Source organism: Dipodomys merriami, unplaced genomic scaffold (genome assembly GCF_024711535.1).
Source record: "Dipodomys merriami isolate MVZ:Mamm:240054 unplaced genomic scaffold, mDipMer1.0.p SCAF_94, whole genome shotgun sequence".
NCBI classification, from domain to species: Eukaryota; Metazoa; Chordata; class Mammalia; order Rodentia; family Heteromyidae; genus Dipodomys; species Dipodomys merriami.
This window is the reverse complement of record NW_027206557.1, coordinates 613069-629134: the sequence shown is the minus strand read 5'-3', so window position 1 is coordinate 629134 and position 16066 is coordinate 613069. Positions and strand designations below refer to the sequence as shown.

At 42.6% G+C, this 16066-nt stretch overlaps 1 pseudogene; it reads left to right on the top strand.

The window, feature by feature from the left end:
• Positions 1–275: 275 nt before the first annotated feature.
• Positions 276–1461, top strand: LOC138821771 (ATP synthase F(0) complex subunit B1, mitochondrial pseudogene; annotated as a pseudogene).
• Positions 1462–16066: the final 14605 nt, after the last annotated feature.

Genomic DNA, 16066 nt, shown 5'->3' with positions numbered 1-16066 from the left:
GTTTTGTGTGAGCTAACAGATGGGGTCTAAAGGCTGCAGAGCTAAATGGGCTTCGCTTTATATCAGAAGTAACATGGGAAGATGACAGGCTTCCAGGATCCTGGGAAGAAGATAAGTCTATACTTAGGTGTTTCTAAGGTGAAAGAAACAAGTTTGAAGTCTAGGGGCTGTTGATCTGAGCTTGTTTGTTTGTTTTGTCCCAGTCCTAGGACTTGATCTCAGAGCCTGGCCCCTGTCCCTGAGCTTTATTTGCTCAAGACTAGCACTTTAGCGAGAACTTGCTGGCGGCCATCTTGCGCCTGTCCCCAGACCCGGCCTCCGGTGGAGGTCACTGGCGGGCGGTGGCTGCGGTGGGGACGTTTGCTGACCATGTTGTCCCGGGTGGCGGTCTCCGCCGTCGGCGCCGCGGCTCCCTGTCTGAAGAACGCAGCCCTCCTAGGACCGGGGGGTATTACAGACAAAAAGAATCTTTCACACTACGCAGCCAAGTTTTGCCCCTCTACCACCTCTTCCTGAATATGGAGGAAAAGTACGTATGGGGCTAATTCCAGAGGAATTCTTCCAGTTTCTTTATCCTAAAACTGGTGTAACAGGACCCTATGTGCTTGGAACTGGGCTTATCTTGTATTTTCTATCTAAAGAAATATATGTGATTACTCCAGAGACCTTCTCTGGCATATCATTACTAGGATTAATGATATATGCTATTAAAAAGTATGGAGCCTTGTTTGCAGAATTTATTGATAAAATCAATGAGCAAAAAATTGCCCAACTAGAAGAGGTTGAAACAGGCTTCTATCCAACAAATCCAGGAAGCAATTAATACAGAGAAGTCATAGCAGGCACTGGTTCAGAAACGCCACTACCTTTTTGATGTCCAAAGGAATAACATTGCTATGGCTTTGGAGGTTACTTACCGGGACCGGCTGCATAGAGTATACAAGGAGGTAAAAAATCGCCTGGATTACCAAATCTCTGTGCAGAATATGATGCATTAAAAGGAGCAAGAGCACATGATAAACTGGGTGGAGGACCGTGTGATACAGAGCATCTCTGCACAGCAGGAAAAGGAGACAATTGCCAAGTGTATCACAGATCTAAAGATGCTTGCAAAGAAGGCTCAAGCACAGCCAGTTATGTAAATGAATCTCCCAACAGAGATCTCTAAAAAAGTTAACTGAATGGAAATTAGTCTATATGCAAAATCTTTCTGTATTACTATCTGTGGAAATCAGTTTACCTTTCTTAAAAAGGAAAAGTTCAAATTTTATTTAGTGAACTAACTATTGGCCAGTCAAGTTTCTCATTTTTATTCTGCCTTTTGAGTTTAGTTATTTGATTGATCATTTTGAATAAGCAGTTTGCTTTAATTAAAATTTGTTGTAATTTAGGATTATTACCAAGTTACAGTTTAATTTGGTAACTAATTTTACCATCTTCCAATAAAGTGACAATTGAAACAAACAACAAAAAAAAAGACTAGCACTTTATCACTTGAGCCACACCTCCAGTTCTGGATTTTTTTTAAAAAAATTTCATGGTAGTAATTGGAGATAAGTGTCTCACATATTTTCCTGCCTGGGCTGGATTCAAACTAGATCCTCAGCTCTTAACCTCCTAACTAGCTAGGATTACAGGTATGAGCCACCAGTGCCTGCCCCCTCCCATGCCTTCTTTGATAGCCTCTAGGAGGCTGCCCATTAGTTCCACTTTGACCTTGACTGTGTCCTCCACAGTCTAACTTAGTTACCAGCTTAACCAATAATCATCAGTCTGAATTCTCATGGCCATGTTAGAGAACATACTGCCAACTGGACATCATCTCCTGTATTACACAAATGACAAGCGTATGCACAAACACAGCCAAAATGCTGCCAATCTCTGGCAGCTAAGGAATAAAACAAGAGAAGGAGCCTAAGAGCAGACAAGTTCCCTGTAATAGTGTCCAATGAGAAACCATTCCTCTTCCATTTGCAATCAATAATAAACAAAAGAGCCATTCCTGAAATTTTATCATGATGGCTTCAGAATTTAGCCTGCCAGAACAAGTCATAGTAAGAATAAGTGGTCCACATCATTAACTTCCTTTGATGTCATTACCTCTGGCCTGTATGTGTTTTTTATATGATATATCAATGGTGCATACCAAGGAAATCTGAATTTCACTGAGTGACAAGCATTCTGCCACCCAGAAACCTGAGCATTCCTCTGCCACTTCTGATTTCATTCCATGGCCACTGACATGCAGATGAGCTTGTTGCAAAAAATGGAACAAGCTTGCAGCCACTGTCACCAGAGGACTGTCAACAGACAAGACCTGAGATGTCATCAAGTCAGCTGGTTCAAACCTCTTATTATATAATGAGAAATGGGAGGAGAATGAACTATATTAAGAGGAGCATTGTCACCAGATGCTGGTGGTTCATGCCTGTGATCCCAGCTACTTAAAAGGCTGAGATCTAAGGATAGTGGTTCAAAGCCAAACTGGGCAAGAAAGTCCATGAGGCTCTTATCTCTAATTAAGCACCAGAGAACCAGAAGTAATACCATGGCTCAAAGTGGTAGAAGGCTAACCTTGAGCAAAAGACCTCAGGGACAGGGGCCAGACCCTGAATTTAAGCCCCACAATTGAGAAGAAAAACAAAAACAAAAAAGGGAGTGTGAAGCCTGAACAAAATATAATATGGCCATTTTAGGTTTAGATTCCATCCTGTTAAGGCACTATAACTGAACTCCAGGAACAGTATCAACAACTCCCCTTGAGCCCAAATTCCAGGAACCTTTACAGTACCCTTTATGGTACCCTTTACAGTAAATTCTACAAACTACAGCTAAATTCCAAGTGTTCCTGCAAGATAAAGACCACTTGGTTGCAGCTCAGATCATTTTGAACAGCATCAACCCCATGAACCAGCCAATCCCCAGTCCCTGGTCGGTTCCTGCATGAGTTAAACTAATCATCTTTTAGAATTATTTTATGAATGTCCCATGGTGTGATACTAAGTGATACTATGGTGTATAGAATTTCCCATGGTGTGATACTAAGTGATACTATAGTGTATAGAATGCCCCTGAAACCCTGTAAAAACCCTGCTGAAGGAAGAGTCATGGCTCTCAACTCTGACCTGCTGGTGTTGGTGATGGTTGTAAATCCAGGCTGGAGCTTGTAATAAACAACTCTCATGTGCTTACTTCATTATTGGCTCCTTGGTGGTCTTTGGGGATCCTTATCTGGGCATAAGATCAGCAATGCCTATCAATTGCTTTGCTGAACTCTCATGTTTTGTAGAGAGAATCATTAGAGACATTTGCTTCAGAAAATAAAATTACAGTAGCCAGAAATCACAGCATTCTAACCAACAGTTTTTATCTTTCAAACTACTATCCTGCATACATACAAAATATATATCATCCTGAGTAATCGCCTTGCATTGTGAATACTTAGATATGTGACTCCATAATTGTCCAGGTCAGACAGTCCATACCAGCTGATCCTCCCCCCCAACTGAGGGAAGTGTTCTCTGCCAGTGTTCTCTGGCCAGCTCCAACAATTGCACACTGAAAGCCCCAACCTGCTCTATCTTGGAATGCTGGCTCTCTGCAGAGGTTTAAACCCTAGGACCTCTCCCTGGCCTTCTTTCAGCCCTCAGCCCCAACCACTCATCTGTGCACCTGACTCCTGCTTCAACCCACCTGTGTCCCTCCCCAACATCTCTGCTTAGCCTTGTCCTGCAGCAGCTTTTCAGCTCACTGCTGGCTCACAGCTGAAGTACAGGTGAAGAACTTTGGCTTTCACCTCCCAAGACAAATGCCAGCCCTCTGACCATTCCCAATAGTTTATTTCTGCTTGGTGACAAGCTGGAGGCAGATGCTGGGAATTGTGCCTGAAATGGTGCTGAATGGTGCCAGAAATGTGCTGTGTCTCAGTGGTAGAGTACTAGCCTTGAATAAAAGAAGCTCAGGGCCAGTGCCCAGGCCCTGAGTTCAAGCCCTAGGACTGGCAAAGAAAAACAAAACAAAACAAAACCCTGAAAATTTATGTAATACAAAAATCTTTTTTTGCTAAAAGAAAACAATAGCTGTTTACAGAGCAGAAGAGCCATTCTCTCAGAATAGTTTCTCCATGAACATGTAGGATATATATCTCCTTTAGGATTCTGTTTTCTATTTTCAGTATTTTTCTCTAAAATGCCCCTTAGGGGTTCACCTGAGTTTACTGCCTGGCCAATCTGGGTGATTTTGGGGCTTAAGTGATGGCATTTTATGTCCTGTGCATTCAAAAGTAACTGCCTTTCAGATAGGATTGTCAGCACATGCAGAAGCATGGTTTAATGATAAGGTCTGGCATAAAAGTGCTTTAAATGTTTAAGTAGCAATGAATATTGAAACAGCCCATGAGTGACCAACATACCTGCAAGATTTGGGGTTCTTGTAAACACAAGGGAGAGCCACAGCCTCTAACCATGAAATCAGGCACTTCAATCATTGCCTGGGGTAGTCTGCAAATGGGGGTGCAAGTGCATGTACCCTTTGTTTTGAAATTGTGTTCCACGTTTCTTAATATTGTGTTTGCGTGGAAGATTTATTTTTTTCAAATTTTAATACCCAATTATGAGTTTGTTAATATTTAAGTCAAATTATCATAGTTCCAACTTGCATACAGAACCACACAGTGTCTTCATCAGGAAGAATGAAAGGAAAACAATCTGAGACAGATATATTTGTGTGTGTGATTGTGTATGTGTACTTAAAAAGGCTAGCCATATTTGTATATGTGTATTTGTGTGTACACATATGTGTATTTATGTTAATATGATGTCTATATAATATGTACATATTGTGTATATGTGTGCTTATATGTATTGATTGACACTGAACTCGAGTTGAGACATTTCTCTATTCCTCGGTCTTTATATTATTCATCTCCTGCTGCTCTTTACCTATGTCTGCAGACTAATGGCAAAAGAAATATGAATTTTATTTTGGTTGGTCTTGGGATTTGAACTCTAGGCCTGGGCGCTGTCCATGAGCTCTTCAGCTCAAGGCTAGGACTCTACCATTTGAGCCACAGTGCCTCTTCCGGCCATTTCTGTTTATGTGGTGTTGAGGAATCGAACCCAGGGCCTCATGCATGTGAGGCAAGCACTCTACCACTGAGCCACCTTCCATCCCCAAAATATGAATTTCTGTTGTAGGTTTATTTGGCCTCCTCTGCCCCCAGCCACTAAAATAAATCTGTCATTACTGTTCATGTTCTCAGCTCCTAAAACAAAATGACCTAAAAGTAACACAGGGTAGAAAATTCTTAGCAGTGTGAGGCTGTGGGCAACCAGGTACAGGAAAATTCAGACACTTGGCTGTGACTCCTGGCACTGCCATCCAGATGTTAATTTGTCTGTTCCGGGACACCCAGAATTTCTCTAGGCTGCTCTATTTCCCTGTAGTGAATAATTTTGTACATTTGTTGTTAGTTGGTGAGATGACTAATCTTTTTTTTCTTTTCATGTTTGTGGTGAAAGTACTGGGTTTGTATTCAGAGTTTGGGCCTTGCTAGGCAGGCATTCTATATCTTGACCCACACCAATAGCACTTCATGCTTGTCGAGCATCTCAACTATTTGCCTGGACTGAGATCCCATTTTTGCCTCCTATGTAGCTGGGATGACAGGCGTGTGCCTAGATGATTGGTTCAAATGGGGGAGGGGGGGTCTCACTAACTTTTTTTTTTTTTTTTTGCCTTGGCTGGCCTAATATCCAGATCCTCCCCCGTTTGTGTGTGTGTGTGTGTGTGTGTGTGTGTGTGTGTGTGTGTGTGTGTGTGTGTGTGTGTGTGTGTTTTGGCTGTGGGGCCTGAACTCTGGGCCTGGGCACTGTCCCTCAGCTCTTCAGCTCAAGGCTAGTGCTCTACCACTTGAGCCACAGCGCCACTTCCAGCTTTTTCTGTTTATGTGGTGCTGAGGAATCGAACCCAGGGTCTCATGCATGCAAGGTAAGCACTCTACCACTGAGCCATCTTCCCAGCCCTCCTCCCCCATTTTTACCATCTAAGTAGCTGGGATTACAGAAGGGAGCCACCACACCCATCCATGACTACCTTAATAGAAAGAAGCTGATGGAGGGCTGATAAACTCAAGTCATCTACCCAAAGGACAGTCTGGGTTGCTGGGCCAGATTCACCTATGCCTAGCTTCAGTCTGCAGCATCAGAGCAGCTCCAAAAATGAAGCCACAGCTATGTTTGTTAATGCTGTGTGCATCTTGACCTTGACTGCACCCCTGGATAAAACAGCCCTCAGTGGATTCAACATCCACGCTTTCTGAACCAAAATACATCACTTGATTCAAAGAGATTTGTGAATTTGGGGAGACTGGGGAAAAAAATGAATGTTGATAATTTGTGAAATCTCTTTAAAAAATGCCTTCCTTGGGAAAAAAAGAATAAAATTGCAATAGATTTGTCTACCTAAGATAATCCCTAACATGACATAGAGCTGCATACTTCTGCATGATTGACAAGCACAGATCCAGGATCTGTAACTCCCTTGCCTTGGTGAAGCCATCCTCTTATGTACAGTGCAGAGTCTCCTTATCCCCCTACATAAAAAAGGCATTCCTTTCAGTCTGATGGAAAAATAAAAGGAACACATCATTGAGCAAAGGCTTGTTTCAATCAAATCTGGAGGAATGGTGAGTCACAACAGGCCTGGAAATCTACCTTTTGAGTTACACACTCCACATCTGGATGGGTTTGTGTTTGATTGTTTCTCTTCTTGAGAGGACCAAGAGTGCTGCTGAGAAACCAGAGAATTCTGCCAGCCCAGCATTGGAGGGAATAGTCAGTAGACAGCAGAGGACAGAATGCTGGGATGGCAACATCTGTGAGCCAGATCTCCTGAAAGCTGGCTTAAATCTTGCAGATAGAAAGTAGAAGCCAGAAAACTAAGGTATCACCTTTGCCTGATTCAGTGGGAGCAAATACTTTCCTGATCAGTCCCCAAATCTTGTAGACATGAGAACTGCTCCACCCATCTTCATGTAGAAACACTGCTCCAAAGAAGAGTCAACCAAAAGATCAGAATGACTAGTCATAATGGAGCCATTTGGCAGTGTTTTCTGTTCTCCATCAAAAGGTCATTGGAATTGCAAACAGCTGACACACATGCCAAGTTGTTTGCAGGAAAAATTGCTTGTCACAATGAAGTCCTCTTGTCTTGGACAGGTTTGCTCATCTGCTTGCTTGCATAAAAGAGAATGAAGCAGATGTTCTTCATGTTCTGACATTAACTTGCCACCAACAGACCCTCTGGCATTAGAGGTCTGAAGTCCCAATGAGTTCCTAGGAACTCGGGAGGATCTGGTCCCCCCAATCCTAGCCTCTCATACCCAGTCCATAGTGAAAGAGGAACCAAGATTCATCTGAGTTGTCTTTGTGTAAAACAAGTTAAGTGGTAGTTTTTATAAATCTCTTAGGGTTTTCTCACTACCTGGCAAGGTGAACTTGTACTGTGGCAGGAGAGTCATAGGTTTGGTAAATTGCAACCTGAGTGACAAGCTGTTTACAGTTATTATGTGACTCTAAAGAATGGAAGGCTTTTCTGTGGATTTTTTTAACATTTAAAAATAGAGTATTTTTGAAGGGCATGATTTCAGAATCACTTAGCAGTTTCACTTCTCTGGCCTGGACACTGTATGCCTGGGTTCCACAGCCACAAATTCAAATATTTGGAAGACAAAGTAAAGTGCATCTGAACTGAACATGTATATTCTTCTTGTCATTATTTCCTAAATGATGTGAAAGGGCAACTATTCACATGACATCTGTACTGTGCTAGGTAATCTCAGCAATCTACAGATGATTCAAAGTGTTCAGGCTCATACGCAGTGCTAAACTGTGGGGGGCAGTAGTGTAGTTGTGGAAGTGGGAGGGAAGGGATGGTAGGGAAAAACAAAGGAGGAGGCATCAGTGTTTGATAAGAAATGTACTCATTACCTTGCTCATGTAACTGTAACCTCCCTGTATTTTCACAATAAAAAAACTTATAAATAAAAAATAGACATAAAAAGCAAAAGCAGACATCTTGACGTTAAAAATTAGCAAAAGTCCTGAACAGGTATTTCACATGAGGAAATGGGAAAAACCAATAAACTTGTGAAGATGTGTTCAATGCCATTCATAGATTATGAGATGCCAGTTCACATTCATCATCGGGAGAGGAGAGAGAGAGCAATGACCAAAGCTACACATGAACTGTGGCTACAAGGTGCAATGGCTTTGTAAGTCTATTACCTACCACCAGGCAGAATTAAACATGTAAGACTCCAGAGTCTATGTGATCTAATCCTAACAATGTATTCTACAGTCTTCTGTGTATTGTAAGCACTTCATATGTTTTCTGAAGTCATGACAGCTCTACCCAAACAAATTAAAGCCCAGGCATCAAGCTGAACACAGTAGTTCAGCCCTCTAATCCCAGCTATTTGGGAGATAGAAATCAGGGATATCATGGTTCAAAGTCAGCTTAAGCAAAAAGAAATTGACAAGTCTGCATCTCAACCAATGGCTGGGCTTGATGATTTACACCTATTATTCCCAGCTGTGGGGAAAGCACAATGGCTGGGTGCAGAGGAGCCTGCCTGTCACCTCCAGAAATGCAGGGAAGCATAAGAAGGAAGATTGCAGACCAGGTTGTCCCAGACACAAAGCAAATCCTACCTCAAAAATAAAAGGGGGCTGGGCGCCGGTGGCTCACACCTGTAATCCTAGCTATTCAGGAGGCTGAGATTTGAGGATCACAGTTCAAAGCCAGCCCGGGCAGGAAAGTCCACGAAACTCTTATCTCCAATAAACCACCAGAAAACTAAACGTGGCGCTGTAGCTCAAGTCGTGAAGTGCTGGCCTTGAGCTGGATTGTTGAGGGACAGCTCTCAGGCCCAGAGTTCAAGCCCCATGACCAACACTAAATAAATAAATCAATGAATAAAAAGCGCTGGAGGCATGTCTCAAGTGGTAGAGCAGCTGCCCTGCGAGCACAAATCCCTGAGTTTATCCTCAGTATTGAAAAACAATGAACAAACCAACAAAAAAGGGCATCAATATTTTTCATCTCTCCAGCTGAGTCCGAGGTACAGCCCAGCTTTCCAGCCAGCTACACACTCTGGTCATGGCCTTTCACCTCCCTTTAAATTCTGGTGCACAGAAGTCCCAGAAGTAATGGGCCATGAGAAGCACAGGAAATAAAGTCTCATACACTCTCTGTTCTCAGCACAATACATGCAGGAAAGAGCTCCTTCCTCTGTTGATGCATAAAAAGGAAGCCTTTCTGCAGCCCTGTCAGTCAAAGTACAGCATGACCTGCTCTCCAAAGTCCAGTTGGGTGGTGGAGGTTCTAATGCACTGAGGAGTGGCTTTTCTGTCCTGCAGGGGCCAAAGGCTGGGGCACATGTGAGTGAAAGGTCTACACTGAATACATCTGGCAGTGTGTGGCTCCTGTGGTCTTTTCTGACACGCTTTCATCTGCAAGGTGAACCTTCTCCACAAATAAGAACTTCCTCTTCCTTTTCTAAGTTTTCCAATAGTCAATATAAATGTTGGTTGGTTGACCTTGCAATTCAATTGCAGTCTGTCCAACCTAACAATTGTCAATGGAAGAAAAGAAAAGTCTGTTTGGGTTTTTAATTTTTAAAGATATCCTTTTGGAATTATTAAGAAGCTTTAACATTTGTATGACCTACCTTGGGAGCTAAGTTTCTCACCAGTGTTTCCAGAATGCAAAGAAGTCATCCTAAAAGCTTTGGAGAGAAAATGGCTTGTAACTATTCCATGCATAAAATCCTGTGGTCCTGCACAGTGTAAGACTGGGTTAAAGCAAAGTCAGGTATATAGTAATAATTTTTCCTGTTAGTTGTTTTACCAACTTGCTATCAGAAGCCTTATGATACTGAAAGGCTGTCTAATGGTCTTGAAGAAAAGTCCACAGACACAGAGGGAGAGGCAAAGCAGCAAAGATTTATTAAAGAAAAAGATAAGCAGAGCTCTTGCTGGACAGGCAGGGTCCTCAAGGGAAGGCAGGGCTTGAGGTGCATTGTATTGGTGTTAAGGTGTTCTAATAGAAAGCTACATGACTCACAAGATCATTGGGCAGTCTGTGGTCACATCAGCCCCCAGACCCAATCAGAGGCTCCATGAAGCTTGAATGAGCTCTCCGTGTATCCTTCGTCTGACTAGATTCTCTTTCAGGTACATGCTTCTAGAATCCAGTCAACCCATGGTTCACATGCAAGTCTTCCAGGGACAATGGAGCATGATGTGAGGCTCACATAAGTGACTGCTCAGGACCATGGTGATACTATGTCTTGGAGCCTGCACACCAGGCTGCTCAAGGCCACAGTGTGGGATGCAGAACCTTTATGGGAGGAGCCTGGTCCCTGAGTGCCCAACCAGGTTCTTTCTCTGTTCTCACTTATACCCTGCCCCCACCCTCTGCCAAGATGCTCATTTCTCTGGTATGTCTTGATGTTAAGATGATATTGACAACCAACACACATTGTGGAGAGTGTGCTCAGCTCTGAGTGTGCTGAGCTCTGAGTGGCTCAGATGGTGTCAATGATACCATCTTATAAGACAAGTATAATGCAACACAATGTCCCTGTGTCTATTATAGTTCCCTAAACCTCTAAGAAGTTGTAGATTGTTGTACATAGTTGTACATTGAAGATGTACCAAAGCCAGGTCCTTCAGTCTGCACTTGGAGACCCAACCGGGTCTCCAACTTGGAGACCCTCATAAGGGTCCTTACCCCTCCTCTTCCCAGCTCCTTCTCACTTCCAGCACACACTGTCCTCCCTGAGTTTGAGAATTTGATATTGCATTTGACTTTGAAGCTCTCTGAGTTTAAGAAGGCTCTGTAAATTTCTAAAAGTGATAACAGCACCTTCTATTTTTATAGTTCTTTTCCAAATTAACAGTGCCCTCCTTGTGCCTTCCCATAATGATCTTTATCGATAACCTTGGAGACAGGCAAGGATGGTATTTCTTTTTTTGGGGGGGAGGGATCCAGTTGTGAGGCCTGAACTCTGGGCCTGGGCACTGTCTTTCAGCTCTTCAGCTCAAGGCTAGTGATCTACCACTTGAGTCACAGCGCCGCTTCCGGCTTTTTTTCTTTTTGCTTATGTGGTGCTGAGGAATTGAACCCAGGGCCTCAGGCATGTAAGACAAGCACTCTACCACTGAGCCACCTTCCCAGCCCCAAGGCTGGTATTTCTAACTGTCCAGATCTGCAGAGGGAGAAACACAACACAGACCTTATGGCAATCAAGCATGGCCCCAAAGAAAGGCCGCACTCTGGCCTTCTTTAGCATAGGCAGAGTGATCAGGGAAGACATTCAGACCATGACTTTCACTTGAATTTCACTAAAGTCCTTTAGTAATCAGTACAAATTGTTCCTTTTCAAAATGTAGACAAAAGCAAAAGAAATGCTTCTAAACACTGTATCCCAGGCTGGGCAGTAATCCTAGCCACTTGGGAAGCTGGTTCAAAGCCAGCTCAGGAGAGAAAGTCTGTGAGACTCTTATCTCCAACTAATTACCCAACATAAATAAATAAAGATGGAAGGGGAACTACAGCTCAAGTGGTAGAACACTAACCTTGAGCAAAAAATCTCAAGGACAGACCCAGGGCCCTGGAGTTCAAGCCCCAGGATCAGAACAAAAAAAAAGGAAAAAATAAAAATGAAAACAAAAAGACTACTGTATTCTTGAAGCATAGGATCAAAGACTGAGGCTAAGGCTAAGATGAAAACATGAGAGAGTTAGAAACAAGTTCTTTTAAACAGAAGAGACCATTTAAAATGAGAAGAGTTTTCCCCATTCTTCTGGGATAGATTACGGGCTTTTCTTCAGGGACTGAACCCACATGAAGCTGCAGAATCTTGTGCTTTTCTCAGGTGTTTTCATAGATTTAATTGTTTACTTATGTGTGTATGTATGTATGTGTGTATGTATTAATATGTTTATTGATATTTTAATTTTATGCATCATGTATGGCCAGAATGGTGTATACATTAATATTTTTCTAATAAATCTCTGCTCTCAAAATTGGACTGGCTTATCTGGGTACCTAAGTTTAAGAAATTTGAGTGAAACAACAGTTTACTTTTTTGTATTTGAGTAAGGGGATAGTCTCAAGTTTTTGCTTTTGAGTAATATGAATATCTCTGAGGAAATTCTTTATTTTCTCATATTATACTTCTACAAAAGTCCCTTTGCCAGGGTTGTGTTTCTTCATCTACAAAATTTCAAGACACAATGTTACACAAAATACCCTCAATTCATTTCTACAGAAATGAAATGTACTTTATTTCCAAAAAGAAAAACAAAAAAAGGATTTTGAATAGCTCTATCAGATATTTGGGACTGTTCCAAGATTTTTCTTCACAATTTTACCATGCAGCAAAATGCAAAAAAAAAAAAGTCTTACCAAGTAACAGTGGCTCATGGCTGTAAAGCTAGTTACATAGGAGGCTGAGATCTGAGGATCATGGTTCAAAGTATCCTGAGCAGAAAATTTCATGAGATGCTTCTCTCTAATCAGCCACCCAAAAATCCAGAAGTGGAGATCTGCCTCAAGTGGTAGAGCACCAGTCTTGAGCAAAACAGCCAAGTAACAGTGTTCAAATCCCAATATTGTCAGAAAAGAAAGCAAATCTGTATACAGCAAGGGAAGAGAGAAATGGAAAAGCCTAAATATCCCAGAAGACTATTCAGGTTGGGGGGGGAGGGGGGAAGTGAGATGCCTAAGAAAGAAAAAAGGTGAGTAAAGAGAGTTGCTTTGAGCCCCAGGAGTAACAGGGATTTTTCCAAAGGAGGTTCCAAAGGAGCCTCCATTTCTGTAGTGACAGTTTTACACAAGGGTCTGTATCCAACCTAAGCAGCATTTCCTTTCAGCCCTACAAAGGGCTTACAGAGCATTCTCCCTCCTCTAGGCAAAATCTTCAGAAGAAGTGGTGACAAATCTGCCTTTACATTTGAGGCAGATTTTCCCAGCGACCCAATTAGGCCAGCTCAGATTCCATGTTTCTGGCCTTCAAAGGCTCCTGCCTGTATTCATTTTTCTGGTCACACTCAGTCAGGCTGAGTTATGGAGTAAATCAGTAACTGTGTACTGCCATTCCAACTTATGTGCTGAAGCCATACCCCAGTGTGACTATACTTGAAGATGAGGCTTATATAAAAGTGATTTAGACTAAATCAGGACATGAAGATAGAGTCCAAACCATTCCAAACTAGAAATGGGATCCTTAAGAAAAGGAAGAAGGCTGGACTAAGGAAGAAGGAAGGCTGAGGTCAAGAACCAAAAATGAGGGCTGGGAAGTTGGCTCAGTGGTAGAGTGCTTGCCTTGTATGCATGAGGCCCTGGGTTCGATTCCTGAGCACCACATAAGCAGAAAAAGCCAGAAGTGGCGCTGTGGCTCAAGTGGTAGAATGCTTGCTTTGAGCTGAATTGCTGAGGGACAGCACTCAGGCCTAGAGTTCAAGCCCCATCACAATAATAATAATAATAATAATAATAGTGTCAAAATCACTGCATTGCAAGGTAGATGGGAGAGAAGGTTCCCCGAAGCCCTAGCAGCAAGAGGGCAGAGAAAGATGCCTGGTCCAGTCCAGCCAGCTGGCTCTCAAGCTTCCTTTGGAGGTCAGCCACCAGCTGTCATCTCTAAGATCACATTCACTGAGTGCTCTTAAACCGGAGGCAGAGCAGAAAACGCAAAACACAAATGTTCCATACCCTGTACCCCCTGGAGGGTGAATTTGGCATTTTGTCTCTTTTTGCTTTGTTTTGCTTTTGGGGAGAGGGAGGAGCAGGGACTATAGGAGGTTCTGTTTTCAGTGCTTGCTTTTGAGATAGGGTCTCAAATTCAAGGTCCTCCTGTGTCCTGGGCTGCCCCCTTCACCTACTGCTGTTTGGGGGCAGGTGAGAGTGCTCCCCTCATTACAGTCTCTCACCTCAGTGCAAGAGGCAGTTTATGGTCATTGTGTGGATTAATTTATTCAGATCATCCAGGTCCTCCCTCTGCTCCACCCATATAATTCTTGCTCTTCATGACATATTTCATGTTCTTTATCCCTGGGAACATGTTCTGTCCCACACAGAAGTCTTACATTCTTCCTTATTTATTTTACTGTACTTCAACTAGCATCTATTGGTTTACAAAGCGGATCATCCTCAGGTGTTCATTGATGTGTACAGCACATCTTGATGATAAAACATCCCTCTCCCAGCCCATCAATCTTCCCCTTCTTTATTCTGCCAAACCAATCTCATCCTTTTTCCTTGTTCCATTTTCAACATGTAGAAGGCTCAAAAGCATTGGTTAATAAAAGTAGATCTGTGTCGGTGTGGGGGGGGGGAGGGGGGTATAATTGGGTGGGGGGAGGGGGGTAAAATTGGGTGGGGGGAGGGGGGAGGCGGGGAAGGGAAGTGAAGGGTAAACAAAGGAGGAGGCTGCAATGCTTGGTAAGAAATGTATGCATTATCCTGCCCATGTAATTGTAGCCCCCCTGTACAGTATGTTCTCAAATAAAATAAAATACAATTAAAAAAAAAAAAAAGGTATAGTTGAGAAGAAAAAATAAAATCATTTTTTCCAAAAAATAAAAAAATAAAAAAAAAATAAAAGTAGATCTGCCTAAGGGATATTCTAGAACAAATCGTACGAGAACAGAATGTTCTCCCTCAGAGTGCTCCCATGCAGGTATGTGGGTCACAGCACTGGAACCCTAGGAGGGGTTCCCAGGATGGGGAAGCACCAGCTCCCAGCTGTTGGGGATCGCTTTACACAGAGACAAAAATAACAACAAAAACCAACAACTATGTGTGCTGTCAGTGGAGAGGCCAGGCTTCCTAGGTAGTGACCCCTTTCAGGAAGGCTACAGTGTCCTTGGAACCCAAATGCACATCTAACACAGTATCCTCTCACACCGCCATAACGAATCTACTCATCACTTTTATTCTCTTATGTGTATTTTTTCCATTTTTATTTATCTAAATGATCCTTTTATCGTCTTTAAGTAGTTGTACACAGAGGGTTACCATTCCACAAATGAGCCTGTAAGTACAATGCATTTTGATCGATGTCACCCCTTTCATAACTCGCTCCCATCTCTCTTACCATAAATCTCCTCCCCAGTTTCACTGGATATGGTGGAATATCTAGTTCTTTCTCCCCATGTTTACCTACAAGAACCACTGGAGTAAGAGTATTTGTCATTTCCAACTGACCTGAACACCACCAGCAGAAAAATGCTTTTTTTTTTTTGGGGGGGGCGGGGGGGGCAGAAGGGACTCAAGTTATATACATAATACCCAGCAGAGGGCAGGAAAGAGCCAAAGTGGCATTTCTCCCAGGAGAAGAATGGTTCTGTGGTCATTCTTTCTAGTTACTGTTTTTAGCCCATAAAAGTAAAGATCTTAGGAGGGAGCTAGTGAAAGATTGAAATTGGGGCTATGTCCATTTTACAATATGGGCCATGAACATTTTACAATATGCTAACTGCTAATTCTGCTTCTGTAAACCTGCTTGCGCTAACACTGACTCTTCCCCTCCCAGAAATAAGTTAAAAAGTTACAAAGTCCAGATGCAGGACCTGGGACAAGGTCTACAAACATAGATAAAGAACAAAAGAATATGTTCTCCTGAATTCCTGTGTAAAAACTCACGGCAGGGGGCTCAAGACAAGGACCATCTGGTGGGCCCAGCAAACTAGGTCAAATGTCAACCAATCGCGAGCCTGTAACTATGTGGACTCCCCCTCACCCAGGGAAGCCTCCCCCTAGGGAACCAACCAGTTTTCAACAAACAAGTGTTACAAAAATGATTGCTTGAGTATATGATAATTTTTTTTAATTTTTTATTGTAAAGATACTATACAGAGGGTTACAGTTACATGAGTGAGGTAATGAGTACACTTCCTCTTGAACATTGTTACCCCCTCCATTGTTTTCCCCCTACCATCCCCTCCCTCCCTCCCTTCCCCAAGGTTCTTTTTTTTTTTTTTTGTGATTAAGTGAT